The following is a 15,430-nucleotide window of genomic DNA, read 5'->3' as shown; positions in this document are numbered from 1 at the left end:
TAATCTGTGTGGACTGGAGCGTGCCCTGGTTAGCAGAATCAAAGGTGTCCTGGCAGTGGGGCTTGGAGTGGCCAAGGCTGTCCTTGTAAGAGGGTGTGGGACAGAGTGGAGAAGGCATGCTGGTGCAGAGAACACACAAGGGAGAGGGATGTCCCTTCTGTTGCCTTCCCTGGCCTGATGCTTCTGACTGGAAGGTAACAGAATACTCAGTGACAGTGCCCTAAACACTGGGCTCTTCCCACCTGTAAGAAGTCTGAAAGCCAATGGTATAAATAGGGAGACAATTTTATAAAAGAGGTTATCAGGTATAGAACAGTTGGCCAGGCCCTCAGACCACAGTAGATGCAGAAAAGGTCTGAAGTTTCCCCATGGATGGCGACGTTTACAGACAGGTTAAAAAAAGAGAAGGGTGGAAAATGGAAGTGGGGTACTAACAGTCTGTCTTAATTCAGTTTGGTTCCATCTGACGACTGGCCATGTGTTACTCAGGCTTGGCTAGTGTGATTGGCTGAGACTTGCCATAAAAGCAAACTGCCAACACTTCAGCTTGTTTCCTGACCAAGTTAGGCTGCAGTTCACAACAGAAGGATAGAATCTGTATGCATGGAGACTCGCAGGCTGCAGTTTGATTTGACAGTGATTGCAAACGTGGTTCCTTGTTGTGCTGTGTTGACTGTTCCTGGACTTTCTAAGAATCTCTCCTCATATTGGGGGGGGGCAGTAGTCACAGTTCTCCAGCCTCATGGGAGAGCAGACAGGTCATCAACGGGAAACAAGCACATTTACTCTCACTTCTGATGGTTTTGAATCATACTATAATTATGAACAGTTTGTACAGCCAAACTCCAGTGCCATGAGAACTGTTGTTGTTAATTGTTGCTGTATAATTTGAATAAAAGATTCAATCCCAAATCTTGGGGTATTTCTAATAAAAGTTAATAGTTGAAATCATTCTAAGAAGACAGAATTCTGAGTCTATCATAGGACTTCCTAGACCTAAATTTGTTATTAATATATTAATAATTTTAGTATCAATAGCAATAAAGCAATCCAATTGGACAGTCCTAGTTAATAGTCTCTCCTTTTTGAAGTAAGATACTGTAGTGACATATTATTTATGATTTATTAAAGCTTGACTGAGGATTCAGAAAAGCAAAGTCAGTCACAGGCCTTAGAAGCCAGGCATGCACCTTTAATCCCAGCAACTGGAAGCTAGGAGGTGGTGGTACACACCTTTAATCCTAGGACTCAGAATTAAGAGGTAGATGGATCTCTGTGAGTCCAAGGCCACCCAGATCTACACAAGATTGAATCAGTCTAAAAGAGAGTTATAGCTTGCATCTTTATTCCCAACATTAGGGAAGCATGTAAGACAGAAGCAAGGTCTCAGAGAGGCATTCATTCTCTAGCCATGCTGAGGAGAAGCAGCAGTTTGAGACTTGAAGAGCTCGTGCGTGGATCAGCCCTTTCCACCTGAGCTAGAGTGAGAGCAGCTGCTCGGCTGCTTTGCTTCCCTGATCTTCAGTATCTGTCTCTGTCATTTATTATTCGTGTTACAGGACTTTCTATTGTTTGGAGCCTTAGAAGTTTGCGTTCAAAATGCAGGTACCATCTGGTTGTGGTGGCCAATGAATGGCGTTTCGGAAGGCCATAGAGAGTGAGAAAGGGGAGTTGGTGAAAATAAAACTCAGAAGGACCTGGATTAGAGTCTGGTGCCCCAACCGCCGTTATAACACAGGGAAACAACATCATAATACTACAGCAATCTCATTCCTCCTGAATACTGCAAACACTTGCTGTGGAAGAAAAGAGAGGTAAAATAAGTAAACATTGAAGAAACGAATGAACCTAACCCATGACCTCTCTATATATGCACAATTCATGGTGAAAAACACAAGTAACGTGAGAAACCAAGGCAACTAAAATTTCCCTACACTCAATAGTCCTACAGTAATGGCCTCCAATGAAAGTTAATTAGATTAAAAATTCTAAGAAATTAAAATAAAAGAACTCAAAAAGAATGATTATTAATATGCTCTGTTACTCTCACCCAACAAGAGTGAAGACTGTTGACCGGGCTTTTGGTGCAAGCCTTACTGAGAGTGAACAAGCTTCTTGTCTGGGCAGGACCATCTCCCTAAAGCAGGGTTTGGGAGAACAGTGATTGGGAAACATCTTTTGCCCCTTTTATAAGAAAGAAGTGCAGGCTGGGGACTTCCAGAGGAATCTGGTCCTTCCCAAGGACTGCTGAAGTTACTAAGGCCTGCAGGCAGGGTAGATACCCTGAGGCTACTGAATCCAATCTCTTTTAAATATAGGCTACCAGCCCTTTCCAAAGACGCAGTGTTTGGGTCAGGACTCCCTTAGCAATGTCCTTGCTTTCATGAACATAACGACACAAGGGCTTGGTGACATCAGGGAGAGTCAAAGTGGGAGCCCCTACAAAAGCCTCCTTGAAGCTCTCGGAAGCCTGTGTGTTCTGAGTCATTCCAAGGGGGGGGTATGGCCTCTGCTGTGGCAATTTCAACAAATCCAGGTATCCAGAGATGGCAGTACCTGATGGCCCCCAAGAAGTCCCTAACTTGCTCCTTTATGAGCAGGGTGAGGATGCTCATGGCTTCATGCAGGCTTTTGACTGTTGTCTTTTTCCTCCCTTTCATTTCTACCCCAAATAGGTGATTTTGATGTTGGGCCTAAAAAAAGGCTCGGATATGAGGCCCAGTGTAACCTCCTGAACCTGGCTAGAGTTTGGTGACCTGTCTGCTGTGGAAACTAAGAGCCTATCAAAGATGGTAGGGGAACTCCTGGATTCTCTTACTCCGAGGTAATCGGGTCCAGGACAGTTGTCCTGATATTCCCAGTTCAGGATTGGCGCATTCAGCGCAAAGATGGGATGACTTAGTTTTTACAGAGGAATGGAGAAAGATGCATCTTTTAAATCCAGCACAGGATGGACCTTCTGCTCAGGTGGCGGCATGCTCCACAGAGTACAGGGATTGACAACAGCTGGGTGAATCGCTTCTCTCTTCTAGTTCTCCTCACTTAGACCCCACGCCCACCTATGGTCTTGGGTTCCCTGTTTTTGAACTGGCAATAAAGGAGTGTTCCAGGCTGGCCGTCATGGAGTGAGCACGCGTGCCTTGAGAGGCATCTGATGTGGATACAGATCCCTCCTCTGGCTTCTGAGCTAATAGGGTACTGTCTAACCCAGATGGGCATGGCCCCCAAGATCAGCTGTACTATGACTGGGGGCATAAGCTTGGTCAGGCCTGGGGAAATAGCTTCAGTCCAGACATCAAGTTTTCCTTTAGTTCCCTCTCTAGGTCTCAGGTTGGGTTTTGGAAGAGGAGATACTCCTAGATTAAGGGGCAGGTGATGGTCAGGGCTGTGGCTAGATTCTCTGTTTGCAGCCTGGGCACCTCTCCTAAGAACGAGATAGTTGTTTGGAGCTCACTTTTTCAGAGGGTCTCTCCCCAGCAAGGGAAACGGACGTCCAGGAATAACAATGAGAGACTGAGTTCCTTTTCCTAAGTCAACAGTCCATTTTGTAGTACAATCATGTCTTTTAATTTCTCCTCTTGTTCCTTGCACTTTCATTATTTTTTGGGGGGAGGTCCCAGGGGTTTGGGTAATACTGAAAATGGAGCTCCTGTGTCTACCAAGAAGTTTGCAGGTTGGCCCCCTAATAGAGGTTAGCATGGGCTCCTGGGGGCTTAATTTGAAAGAGCCATGTCCTCCCTATTCTTTCAGAGTCACAACTAGTTTTGGCTGAGGAATGTCACCTGTGGTTGGGGAGGCATTTCTGTTGGGGGCATTTGTTTCTTCAGTGGCCCACTTCCTTGCAATAAGCACATTTATCTTTTTGCAGGGGCTCTCTCTCTCTCTCTCTCTCTCTCTCTCTCTCTCTCTCTCTCTCTCTCTCTCTCTCTCTCTCTCTCTCTCTCTCTGTGTGTGTGTGTGTTGCTTGTCCAGGATTGAAAGCCCCAGGTGTGCTGTCTCCATTGTCAAACATCTTTTGGGGCGGGGACATATCTCCAATAATTCTGACCTATTCTTCCCTATAAACCCTTTTGGATTTTCTTACATGTCTGAGGCAGACTGGGCTACAAAGGCCAGGTGAATCACCTCAAGTCTGTTGGGTCCTCCAGCCTATAGGCGGATGTAGACAGTGGGCCTCCAGCCAGTGCTTGAGACACGTTGAAGGTGCTTCGTCTGAGCTTTGACTCATATCAGCTATTTCAGACAAATCAGCAGGTTTGTGGGCTGCTTGCTTAAGACCTTCTGGAAGTGGTACTCACTGTGTGGTTTCCTACCCTCCTTCTTCCCACAGTCCCATCTTGGTCTCCTTTCGGGGAAGAGGTTGGTCAGTTGCCACTGCTCTCTGGTCGTTAACAAGAGCTCTTAGCCTAGGCAGGTCCTCAGCCGCTTCTGCTAGGACGCCCTGTCTTTCTTCTGTAGTGAAGAACGCACAGCAGACCATGGTGGCCACAGAGGCGATGAAAGAGGAAGCATGGGAGCCAGGGTGGCTCCTGCTGTAGGGACAGAAACGGAAGCTGCAGGTTACTCGGGGCACGGAACTGAGTCTGGTCGCCCATAAGAGCGGCCCTGACGGGTATGGAGAGGGGAAAAAGCAGAACTGGGTGGGGCAGTTGAATGGGGTGATTGTGGGAGAGGCTGAGGGGAGGGAAGGAAAGGGGGAGGAGAAGGCATTGGTCTCAGGAGAGGTGGGGGCAGCGGCGGATAATGAGGAGTGTGTGGGGGAAGAAGGGGGTCCTCCGGGGAGTCCTGTGGGGCAGGATTTTGGGGGCTTTTGGTCCCCAGCCACAGGGGCGGGGAGGGGGTAGGGTTTCTTTGCCATGACCAGACCATGGCCACCCTTCCCATTCCCCTCCATACTGTCACTTTTGCTGATCTGTGCAGATCTTGCCTGCTGGACCTGGGATCTGGCGACCTGAGAGAATGGGGAGGACTCCAGTCTAACGGGGAGGACTCCAGTCTAACGGGGAGGACTCCAGTCTAACGGGGAGGACTCCAGTCTAACGCTGCGGACAGCCTTACTTCCCGTTCCAATCTACTTTTACCCATAAACGAAGCAAAGCAATGCTCCAGGGAAGGGTGTTGACATTCAGAAAAACATTACCAGAAAAACATGATTAGAAAAATGTAAAATAAATGTCAGCAACACATATTAGATATTAACAGAGCAGCCCTTTCCCAGAACTTTCTCAGGATAGATCAATTTAAACACAATTGCCTGTCATGTACTGTAGATTATATCTGGGAAACCACAAAAGCAAGGCAGAAGGCCATATGCAGATTCAGGGTACACTGACCAGACTGTGTTCTCACACCCAGCAAATGTTTGTCACAGGAGGCATGACATCATGAGCCAGAACAATCCAGGGGACAAAATGCACCAGAGGTGACAGGCCCTCTACCCTTCCCTAGAGTCTTCCTCACAGTTTCCCAAGGAGCTGCTCCCTCCTCCCTCCCTCCCTTCCTCGCTCCCTCCCTCCCTCCCTCCCTCCCTCCCTTCCTCCCTTCCTCCCTTCCTCCCTTCCTTGCTCCCTCCCTCCCTTCTTTCTTTTTGCTTTTATTTATTTATTTATTTATTTATTTATTTATTTATTTATTTATTGGACCATGTTCTGACACCATAGAAACCGTTATCCAAGTGGTAGGATTAAAGGTTGCCTCTGCCCAGGGTTGAATGTACCTGTTTTAGTTAGGGTTCCTATTGCTGTGAAGAGACACCATGACCACAGCAACTCTTATAAAGGAAAACATTTAATTGGGGTAGCTCGCTTACGGTTTCAGAGGTTCAGTCCATTGTCATCATGGCAGGACATGGCAGCAGCAGGCAGACGTGGTACTGGAGGAGGAGTTGAGGGTCCTACATCTGGATCCACAGGGAGTAGAAGCAATTATGTCACAATGGACACAGCTTGAGCATAGGACACCCCAAAGCCCACTCTCCACAGTGATACACTTCCTCTAACAAGACCACACCTACTCCAACAAAGCCACACCTCCTAATAGTGCTACTCCCTAGGGGGGTCATTTTCTTTCCAGCCACCACACTACTCAATCCGGTCTGGGTGGCCAGGATTACCAAGGGAGCTGTTGACTGCTGCCCACACCACCTGGGTGGTCATAAGTGTCCCCCCTGAGCCATTTGACCCCAAATGTAGGCCATTCCAGCTCATAGGAGGACCAGAAGTGATCCTTGGTGATAGATAGGGTCATCGTAACGCTGCTAAATGATAGGAGAGTGAAGTCAGTCAAAGTTCCTTACATCACAGTTTAGAGGAGTGCCGAGATTACTGGTTTTATTACCCATTCTGTCCGTCCATTCAGTCACCTCAATCTCAGACCACAGAAGGCTTACGACACGACACGGAAACACAGAGATAAATGTATTTGGAGTTCCCACAGAGCTCTGCAGCTGGTTTGATTCTGGAGTGGTAGCACCTGGGCCTTGATCTGCTTTTTGTGTCTGCTTCCTTCTGTTTGAAGTAGGTAAATCTTACCTGAGTGCTTCTGGAAAGATTCAAAGCCTATGCAAAACTTGGCTGCAGAAGAACTAGAGAAAACCCAAGAGTTCTGTGACTGAGAACTGCTTTGGCATTTGTCTCTTGGTGGAGCGTCAGATAAGAGGTTTTGGTAAGCACAACTTGACTTGCTAAGGTGTAAATCGTATAACACTAAAAAAGCCTTTTGCAAAGCTACAGTCCATCAGTTCACCAGAAGCTGACTCCCCTGTGGCTGTCAAGTCTAAAACTCATCCCAGAGTGGCCCTGCTTCTTCCCTGGACCAGTGTGAACCGAACACTTGACACAGCATTTTGGCACAAGTGTCGTATGGCTTGAAGAAAAAAGGGATCCAGACATTCTTTAGGACCGGAGGTTAGAAAAGAAAGATGCACCACTCTCAAGGTACGAGGACTCCAGGATTGGCAGGGTCACGGGAATTTAAATCCCCCATCTCAGGAGCAACAAAATGGACAGTTACTAAAGTGCTTCTTACAAGAAAAATCACTAACTGCACAATTATGGCAAATACTAAAGATAGAAATAGAATGACTCCTGAGACAAAGACTAAATCAAAGAAAAAGGCCCTTCTCAGTAGAGAAGAGGGAAGAAAAGGAAATATAAAAAGAAAATTGCTTGATGGGAAAAAGAGATATGTTTAATCAAGAAAAAAAGAACATCTCGGTAGAAAAAGGGAAAGTGTTTAATCAGGCCTGAAAATTAAAGGGCCCTGCGAATGTGTGTGGTGGTATTTTGTTCATGATCTAACAAATAAAGCTTGCCTGAAGCAAAGCGGCCAGTCACCAGCTCTTGCCTCTACCTCAGACCGAAAGGGTGATCCTGTCTCCAGGAATCCTCAGACAGAATCCGACTGCATCTGTCTCCACCAAACCTCAGACTGCACTGCTCCTGTCTCCTCCCTCCTTACATTCTTCTCTCTGCCCAGTCATTTCACTCCTGTCTCCACTTCCCTAGAGCTGGGATTAAGGGTGTGTGCCACCACTGCCTGGCGTCTGTGGCTGTGACTAGCTCTGCACCCTGATCTTCAAGCAAGCTTTATTTGTGATGACATAAACAAAATATCACCACAGACATAAAACAAAGGGAAGAAAAACCCTCCTCCTGGTAGAAATAGAGGAAGGAAAAAGGTTCTTCGAGATAAAAGAAATAAATTAAGGATAGCTGCAACTCAGCTCTCTGCCTGTCTGCTCTTTCAACCAAGAGTCTGCCAGCACCAGGCGGCTGCATCTGAATTACAAAGGATGGCGGAGACTTCGATGCTGCAGCCTGAGATAGCAGAGCGCCCCCCCCACCCCGAGTTTAAAAGTTTCTTGTTTGTTTGCTTCATTTTGGTTTAAATGATTTTTGTTTTTCCCTCAGAGCGGGATTAACTCAATTATTAAAGGTTCCTAAATGGGAGAAAGAAAAAATAAAAACTATAACAAGTCCAACTTCTAGTAAAATTGCATTTAGGGCATAGCGCTAGGCTGATGCTGTTTGAACTTCCAAAGGTTTTGGTCATTCATCGTATGAGGACATTCTCTTCTCTTGATTGTCTAAATAATGTTTAAGTGAATGTGTAATTTTCATAGCAAAACCTAAAAGAACAAAAGTCATGATTTTAAACTGTATCGTTGGGTATGCTCCTGTCTGTTTATCATTCCTGAGCATTTGGGTCTGGTCTTTAAGTTGTTTTCTGGAAATTCTTGATAAAATCTGTAGATGTGTTAACATCTGAAACAGATCAGTTGTTAGCTTATTAGATAAAGTGGCTACTAAGGCAAAAACTCAGGCAGTGGCGGTGCACACCTTTAATCCCAGCACTAGAGAGGAATATAAGGTGGGAGGAGACAGGAGCTCAGTGCAGTCTGGGTGAGCCAGAGGAGCAGTGCAGACCCGGAGCAGTCTGAGGACAGGATCACCCCTTAGGTCTGAGCATTAGTAGTGGTGAGAATTCTTTAGTGGCTGGCTACTTTGCTCCTCTGATCTTCAGCTTTAACCCCAATATCTGTCTCTGGTTTATTATTATTATTATTATTAGTAGTAGTAGTAGTAGTGTTACACATGTTACTTGGGAACTATATTAAAAAAATCCTCTTTTTAAATTTTTATAAAAATACTCCGTGAATATTTCCCGAAGTCACCTCTTAAGATCCTATAGAGATTGCTTTCACTGCTTTTATAGACGGCTTATGTAACAAGGACTATACTGATAAAAATTGGTATTAAAATTGTTCAATTGTTGGCCGGGCGGTGGTGGCGCACGCCTTTAATCCCAGCACTCGGGATGCAGAGGCAGGCGGATCTCTGTGAGTTAAAGGCCGGGCTGGACCGATAGCCTCCGAAACAATACAGAGAAACCCTGTCTCGTAAAAACCAAAAAAAAAAAAAAAAAATTGTTCAATTGTTATTGCTCCATATTTTAAAAATAAAACAACTTCAATACGTAGGGCAGGAGGTTTAAAAAATACTAAAAAGAAAGTATTTTGGCAAACCGTTATTAATGATGAGAGGCCAAAACTAAAATTATAAGTAAATGCCATTGAGATTAAATGTTTTAATGAACACTAAAGCTGATGTATGATCTTGGAATTCCAACTGACTGTAAAGGTAAAGAAGTCTCCACCCAGCTCTTAGGCATTGGGATATTATCTCAGGTGAAACAAAGTGTGGAGTGGATGAAATGTACAGGGCCCAAAAGGCAAGGGTATTAAAACTGTGGCTGATATAGCCATGAATTTATGGGGAGAAATTTATTACAATGATGGGAGTTCAGTTCATAAAAAGAAAGGATAGATTATTCCCTTCATAGTGAACAAAGGTCTCTTACGTTTTATACTGACACAGATAAATTAGAAATAGCTGGCTAGAAGGAAGGAAATATCATTAAAGTAATTCAAAGTCCTTATGATTCAGCTCAAAAGTCAGAATTATATGCCATTCTAATGGTTTTATTAGACTTTAATAAATCTCTTAATATAATTACTGATTTTCAATAATGCAGAAGAGGTTGTGTTATATAAAGAAACTGCTGAACTTATTCCTGATAATTCCAGAAATAACTTTTTCTATTTGCACAACTGCAGCAAGCAACCTGGGACAAAAATTATCTACTGTACATCACTCATATTTGGTCTTAAACTGGATTGCTTGGGCCATTAACAAAAGGAAATAAAAAATGATCAATTAATAACAGGAAATGTGTTAAAAGCTTCAGAATTTCATAAGAAACATCATGTTAATAGTAAATGCTTAAAGAAAAAAATTTCCATTACCTGACAACAAGCTAAGGAAATCATAAAAAAAAAAGTTCTTTGGGTAATCAAGTTTCTTTATCTGTAGGATTTAATTTTGAAAACACATACACACACACACACACACAAATAAATAAATAAAATTTGACAAATGGATGTATTTCATTTAACAGAATTTAGAAATTTGAAATTTATTCATCACCCCATTGATACATACTCTGGGCTCCAAAGGGCATCTGTCCTAACTTCTAAAAAGACTGATTCTATAATTAAACGCTTATTAGAAACAATGGTTGTAATGGGTATACTGATACAAATTCAAACTAATGTCCCAGCTTGTTTCCAATAAAATAAAACAATATTTTTGCATTTTATCACGTAAAACACATACCATATAATCCTACAAATCAAGCAATTGTTGAAAGATTGAATCGTACTTAGAAAGGAGATGCTTTTTAAACAGAAGGAGGAGATGAGGACCTCCCCCACTGGGATAGATTTCATAATGCTTTACTAACTTTAAATTTTTTAAACGCTAATGAAACAGGGGCAGCAGATGCATTTGATGAGTCACCCTGGTTCTTCTCAAACGATTTGTGATTTACAGCAAGAAATTGAGGAAACTTTTACAAAAAGTTACCTGACACGACAGGAATGGATGCTATGGAAAGCCTTGCAATACGATAGTCTCATTCAACCCTGTAAATCACTTTAATAGACTGCTTTGCTTTTCTGATATTCAGCTTGAAGCTTAAACCCCAATATCAGTCTCTGGGTCTTCCATTTTTCGTGTTACAGGTCTAGTTTCTATCCAGACGTAGAACTCTCAGCTCCTTCTCCAGCACCACGTTTGCCTGTGTGCTACTGTGGTTCCACCATGACTAAACCACTGAAACTATAAGCCAGCCCCAATGAAATGCTTTCCTTTATAAGAGCTGCCATGGTCATGGTGTCTCTTCACAGCAGTAGGAACCCTAACTAAGATAAAGGGTTTAAGTCCCTCATCAAAGGACACACATTAGCAGGTTGCATTAAAAGACAAGGCTCATCTATCTGTTGACTGCAAGAAATGCATCTTACCATAAAAGACAACCTCTTAGGGCACTATGTGAATCCACCTTCTTGAGGGGTGGTCTTAGCCAGGTGATTGACAGCCCAACTTGATTAACACTTATATTCTGAGTGTCTTTGAATGTTAGGTCTCCAGCCACAGACAGAAGGAAGCAGCTTTTCCTTAATGAGCATCAGCAGAGCTCTGACCAAAGCTACTGCAACGGGACAAGCAGAGTCTAGCGAGCAGTAGAGCAGTGGGGAGTTTCTGGTGTTATCTGATAACGAGTTTGCAGCTGGCGGGCTGGTGGGAGCCAGTGATCTGGGAAGTCAGGACATCCTTAAGACTCAACTGAGGGTTGAAAGGTTAGACCCTGAGAGGTGCAATGAATGGACACTAAGGGGACCGAAGGTAGCCCATTATAATTTGATCCTAGATCTGTAACTTTCCAACCCTCCACCCTAGCAAAATTCTAATCAGTCAACCAGTCTTGTAGAATCCTTGACACAGGGGTGTGACTTTCTCCACCCTCTACCCTAACAAAATTCTAATCAGTCAACCAGTCTTATGAATCCTTAACACACAGGTGTGACTTTCTCCCTGGAATCTTCAGTTCACAGTACCAAGAGCTTGAGAAGATTACAGTCTCTGGGAGGTACTTAGCTAGTGAATTTCTGTGTCTCCCAACTGGTCACAACAATGAAACTTAAATCCATATTCAGGTATTTTGCTTGCATTTACTGAATAAATGCATGTTCACAGCTATCTTTGTTTTTAAAATGAATATGTATTAAGAATGTTTTAACTTTTTTTTTTAGGAAATTTCCCAATGGGCATGGGAAGAAAGACAGGGAGACAGACAGACTGACCAACCAAGGAATTGAACTTCTTCCCTCTTTAGCTACTGCCTTTCACAGGAAGAGTAGAAGAAAAATTTCCTGCCCGTAAAGTCAAATTAACCCCTTTGGTTACCATAGCACCCCCTCCCTGAATTGATATCTCCTTATACCACATTTTTTTCTTACCCTTTAGAAAATGCCAGAAATGATTAGGGAGGAGACAGAGAGAGTGGCCTGGGCATCCTGAAAGGTAAAAGCTCCATGGCACTGAATTCAATCACCCCTTTATTATGCAAATATATTCAATCACCCCTTTTATTATGCAAATATATTCCTATTGAGTCTACCTTCCATGCATAATTAAATAAAAACTCTTAGGATAAATGAAGCACCGATGCAGAAATAAAGGCTCAAAATTTCTCGAGTCCCCTCTCCTCAGAAGCCAACTAACTAGCTGTCTTCCACACAGCCTCTGTTGTTTTCTTTAAAGCCTGGTCCCTATTCCCTGGGGAAATTCTCTTTTCAATTATTGTTCCTGCCCAAGCTGAAAGCAAAACCAACATCCTCCCTTTCTTTAACACTAACTTTATCACTCAGGACCAGACAGACCTGTGTTTCCCACTTGAGAAAAGAAATCATGGCTTACATTTTTACCCATCGCTTCCTGTGTACCAGGCACTGGCCCAAGCTGTCTCCAGGTGGGCTCTTGCTCTTACTACTTTTTTTTTCACAGGTGAGCAGCCTGAGACTTGCCCAGGATGTCAGTCACTCAACTAATGTCAACACCAGAACTTAGATCAGAGGTAGGTTCAAAGTGCTGACCCACAGTGCACCAGTGTATAGAATCCTATAAGCATCGGGCCAGGAACTCAAGTCTATATATAAAAAAAAGTTTAATTGAGGCATGAGACCCTGGGCCCGACCTCCAGCCCTGCAAAAGTTCAGTAAATACACTAGGATGGAGTACATTCAAGGTGTATGATGTGACGATTTCGTGGTATGTGTGAACGTCTTGTTCTGTGTCTGTGTTGCATGCAGAGTTTTTCTGGACCCTGAGTTTCCAGAAGCAGGACCACACACAGAATATCTGAAACAAATGGATGACTAGACACCACTCCAATTAAAGGGCATGGAGGTGGAGTAAAAGCATCTGTACTTTGAGATCTAGTCTCAGTCAGCCATGGCTTTACAGTGGACTGTTGTGTAGCCATTCTCTCCAAATAAGAAGCATTTCCTCCTGGAGAGAGAAGCTATGGAGTGGATAGAGATCATGTCCATCCTCTCAACAAAGCATTCATTACATAATGCTACCCCTTGGATGTTTAACAGACTCAGTAAAGCATCTAGACAATAGTGGCTGAAGAGCCGGAACAAAAGTACCACATGAGTGGGTTAAAGGACATGGCCAGGAGCCACAGACTCCTGGGTAAAAGTTTCAGTGCCAGAGGTGAGCTCCCTCCCTATGAGTTCACCTTCCTCAAACAAGACATCACCACTGGTGTCGGGTGCCTCCCTATTGCTGGAGGCACTGAGTTTTGGCATTGTGCCACAAAGTAGGATGAAGTCTGCTGGGGAAGAATTGCCATTGACAATCCTTTCCAGCTATGGATTCTGCGTGCTACATTCCCATCATGCAAGGCAAGAGGTGTCCAATGGTGTTGTAGTGGCACAGCTGTTATGGTTGCAACTAACAGCTTTCCTGTTGCACGGTAAGATCTACTCTACAGGAAGATACTCATGGTTAGTTCTACAAGAAGAAAACAAAACAAAACCTTATGACTAAGAAGGCCCCATTAGGGAAGCTGATATTGTTTTGTTAAGCAGGTGTGGTGCACCTTGGAGGTGAGGTGGCAATGAACCAGAGAACATCTGTATGGTAGGGATCTATAATCCAGGAACCCAGGATCATGAGGTGCAGGAGAAACTGGGATTCTGAGTAGTAAAAGAGTTTATAAGAGCATCTCATGAAGGCTCCTGGGACAGGCCATTGTCACACGCTTATGACATTTGAAGCATGAAGAGGCTCCTGGGCCACATACTGAGACCCTGTGTAAGGAGTCTTTCTTTAGACTGCCAGTTCCCAAATAATAACATGGGAACGTATTAGCTATGAAAGCTTGGCCTTAGCTTAGGCTTGTTCCCAACTAGCTTTTATAATTTAAATTAACCCATTTATATTAATCTATGCTCTGCTTGTTACCTCTCCTCATACGGTACGTCTGACTTCCCTATGTTTCACAGAGAATTCTGCCTCTATTGTTCCCAGGGTTCTTATCTCTCCCCAGAAGTCCCGCCTATCCTTTCCTGCTTGTCTATTGGCCATTCAGCTCCTATTAAACCAATCAGACGGGGCTGTAGCTGAGACACATTTTAACAGTGTGCAAAAAGATTATCCCACAACAACCCTATCTTAAAACAGGTGAGCTCCCAGGCTCCTCCCTCCATTGTTCTGGGCTTAGCTGAAAGAGTGGTTTCCTTCGACCAGTAGACATTGACACATGTAGCACAATTGGAAGTGCAGTAAGTAAGTATGTGGAATAATAAGGTCTAGCTTCCTAGGTGGTGAAAGGCCATGTGAGGAGCACTGGGGTGCCCCAGCCAAGGAGCTTAGCCTGACTAGTAGGCAGGCAATGTTCTTGAGGACACCTTGGGTTTCCCAGCAACCATGTGAGTACAGGTGAAACCTGAGTAGTGAAGTCTTGCCAGCTACAGGACTTGGGAAGAACAGACAAGTGGTTGTAATGGTTTGTTGTGCAGCAGTAGACAGACTGTCCACGCATTGGAATAAGCACCTTTTGAGGGGAAAAGATACTTCTGGAAACCTCACGCTGACATCCAAAAGACCAAAGAGCAGATCAAGCCCAAAGCAGAGCCCACTGTGAGGCCCCAGATAGCACCTGGGCTTTCAAGGCTCTGTTCACCTGCAATCCTCTCCAAACTGTGTCTGTGCAGAAGAGCTGTGGCCTGGAGGACAGCACCGGGACATCTTGGTGGTTAATGTGCGGACAGAGGCTGGCCCTATCCATCCGCACACTGGTAGAAGGTAGGCTGAGGGCTGGGCCGGGAAGGAGATGGAGGTGGCAGGCAACCAATGTGTTGGCCGGGGTGCCCTGGCTCAGTGCTCTCCCTGACTCATCGTGGCTGGTAGATCTTAAGCTTGTCTTGGGCCCCTCCTGTGAAGTGGGGAGTTCTACAGCAGCCACTCATAGGCTTGTGTGGGATGAAATGAAGGGCTCTCTAGGGGGAAATGGTAACTTACCGAATGAGCTGAGTGTCTGAAAAACGGGGTTCATTGGTGGGTGAGATTTACACGGGAGAACTGTGCTGATGTCTGGCTTGTACAAATAAAGCCTGTCTGAAGGTCAGAGGATGGAGCTTGTCACTAGTTAAACATAGAGGTCAGGAGGTCTGTACAGACAGACAGGAAGTGAGTTGGCTGGGCAGAGACGGGAAGTGAGATGGCTGGACAGAGAGAGGATATAAGCGAGAAGATACAGGAACTCGCTTTTTTCTGCTGGGAAGCTAATGAGGTAAAGGTGGCTTTGGCTTGCTCCTTCTTCTCTCTGATCTCAGCATTTTCCTCTATATCTGACTCTGGGTTTTTATTATTTAGACCCTGTAAGAGAATACTTGTCAGTAAGCTCAACTCAGTGCTGGATCAAGTATCGCTGTGAGGGCCTTAATCTACTTTGGAGTATTGCCAAAGTCCGCGAAAGACTTTCTGGTATGTTTCTGTCACTGTAAGTTCTCAGAGAT

General features: G+C 44.4%; 1 long non-coding RNA gene across 1 annotated transcript; it reads right to left on the bottom strand.

Annotated features, from left to right (window-relative positions):
• Nucleotides 1–1,328: 1,328 nt before the first annotated feature.
• On the bottom strand, nt 1,329–5,926 carry LOC121143783. Its single transcript, XR_005881107.1, has 3 exons — nt 5,810–5,926; nt 4,299–4,532; nt 1,329–1,796 (listed from the first exon to the last, which is right to left on the bottom strand). It is a non-coding gene; the product is annotated as an uncharacterized LOC121143783 (long non-coding RNA).
• Nucleotides 5,927–15,430: the final 9,504 nt, after the last annotated feature.

Source organism: Mesocricetus auratus, unplaced genomic scaffold, assembly GCF_017639785.1.
Source record: "Mesocricetus auratus isolate SY011 unplaced genomic scaffold, BCM_Maur_2.0 Super-Scaffold_100013, whole genome shotgun sequence".
Classification (NCBI taxonomy): Eukaryota; Metazoa; Chordata; class Mammalia; order Rodentia; family Cricetidae; genus Mesocricetus; species Mesocricetus auratus.
Note: the sequence above shows the minus strand (reverse complement) of the source record. Positions and strands in the feature narration are given on the sequence as shown.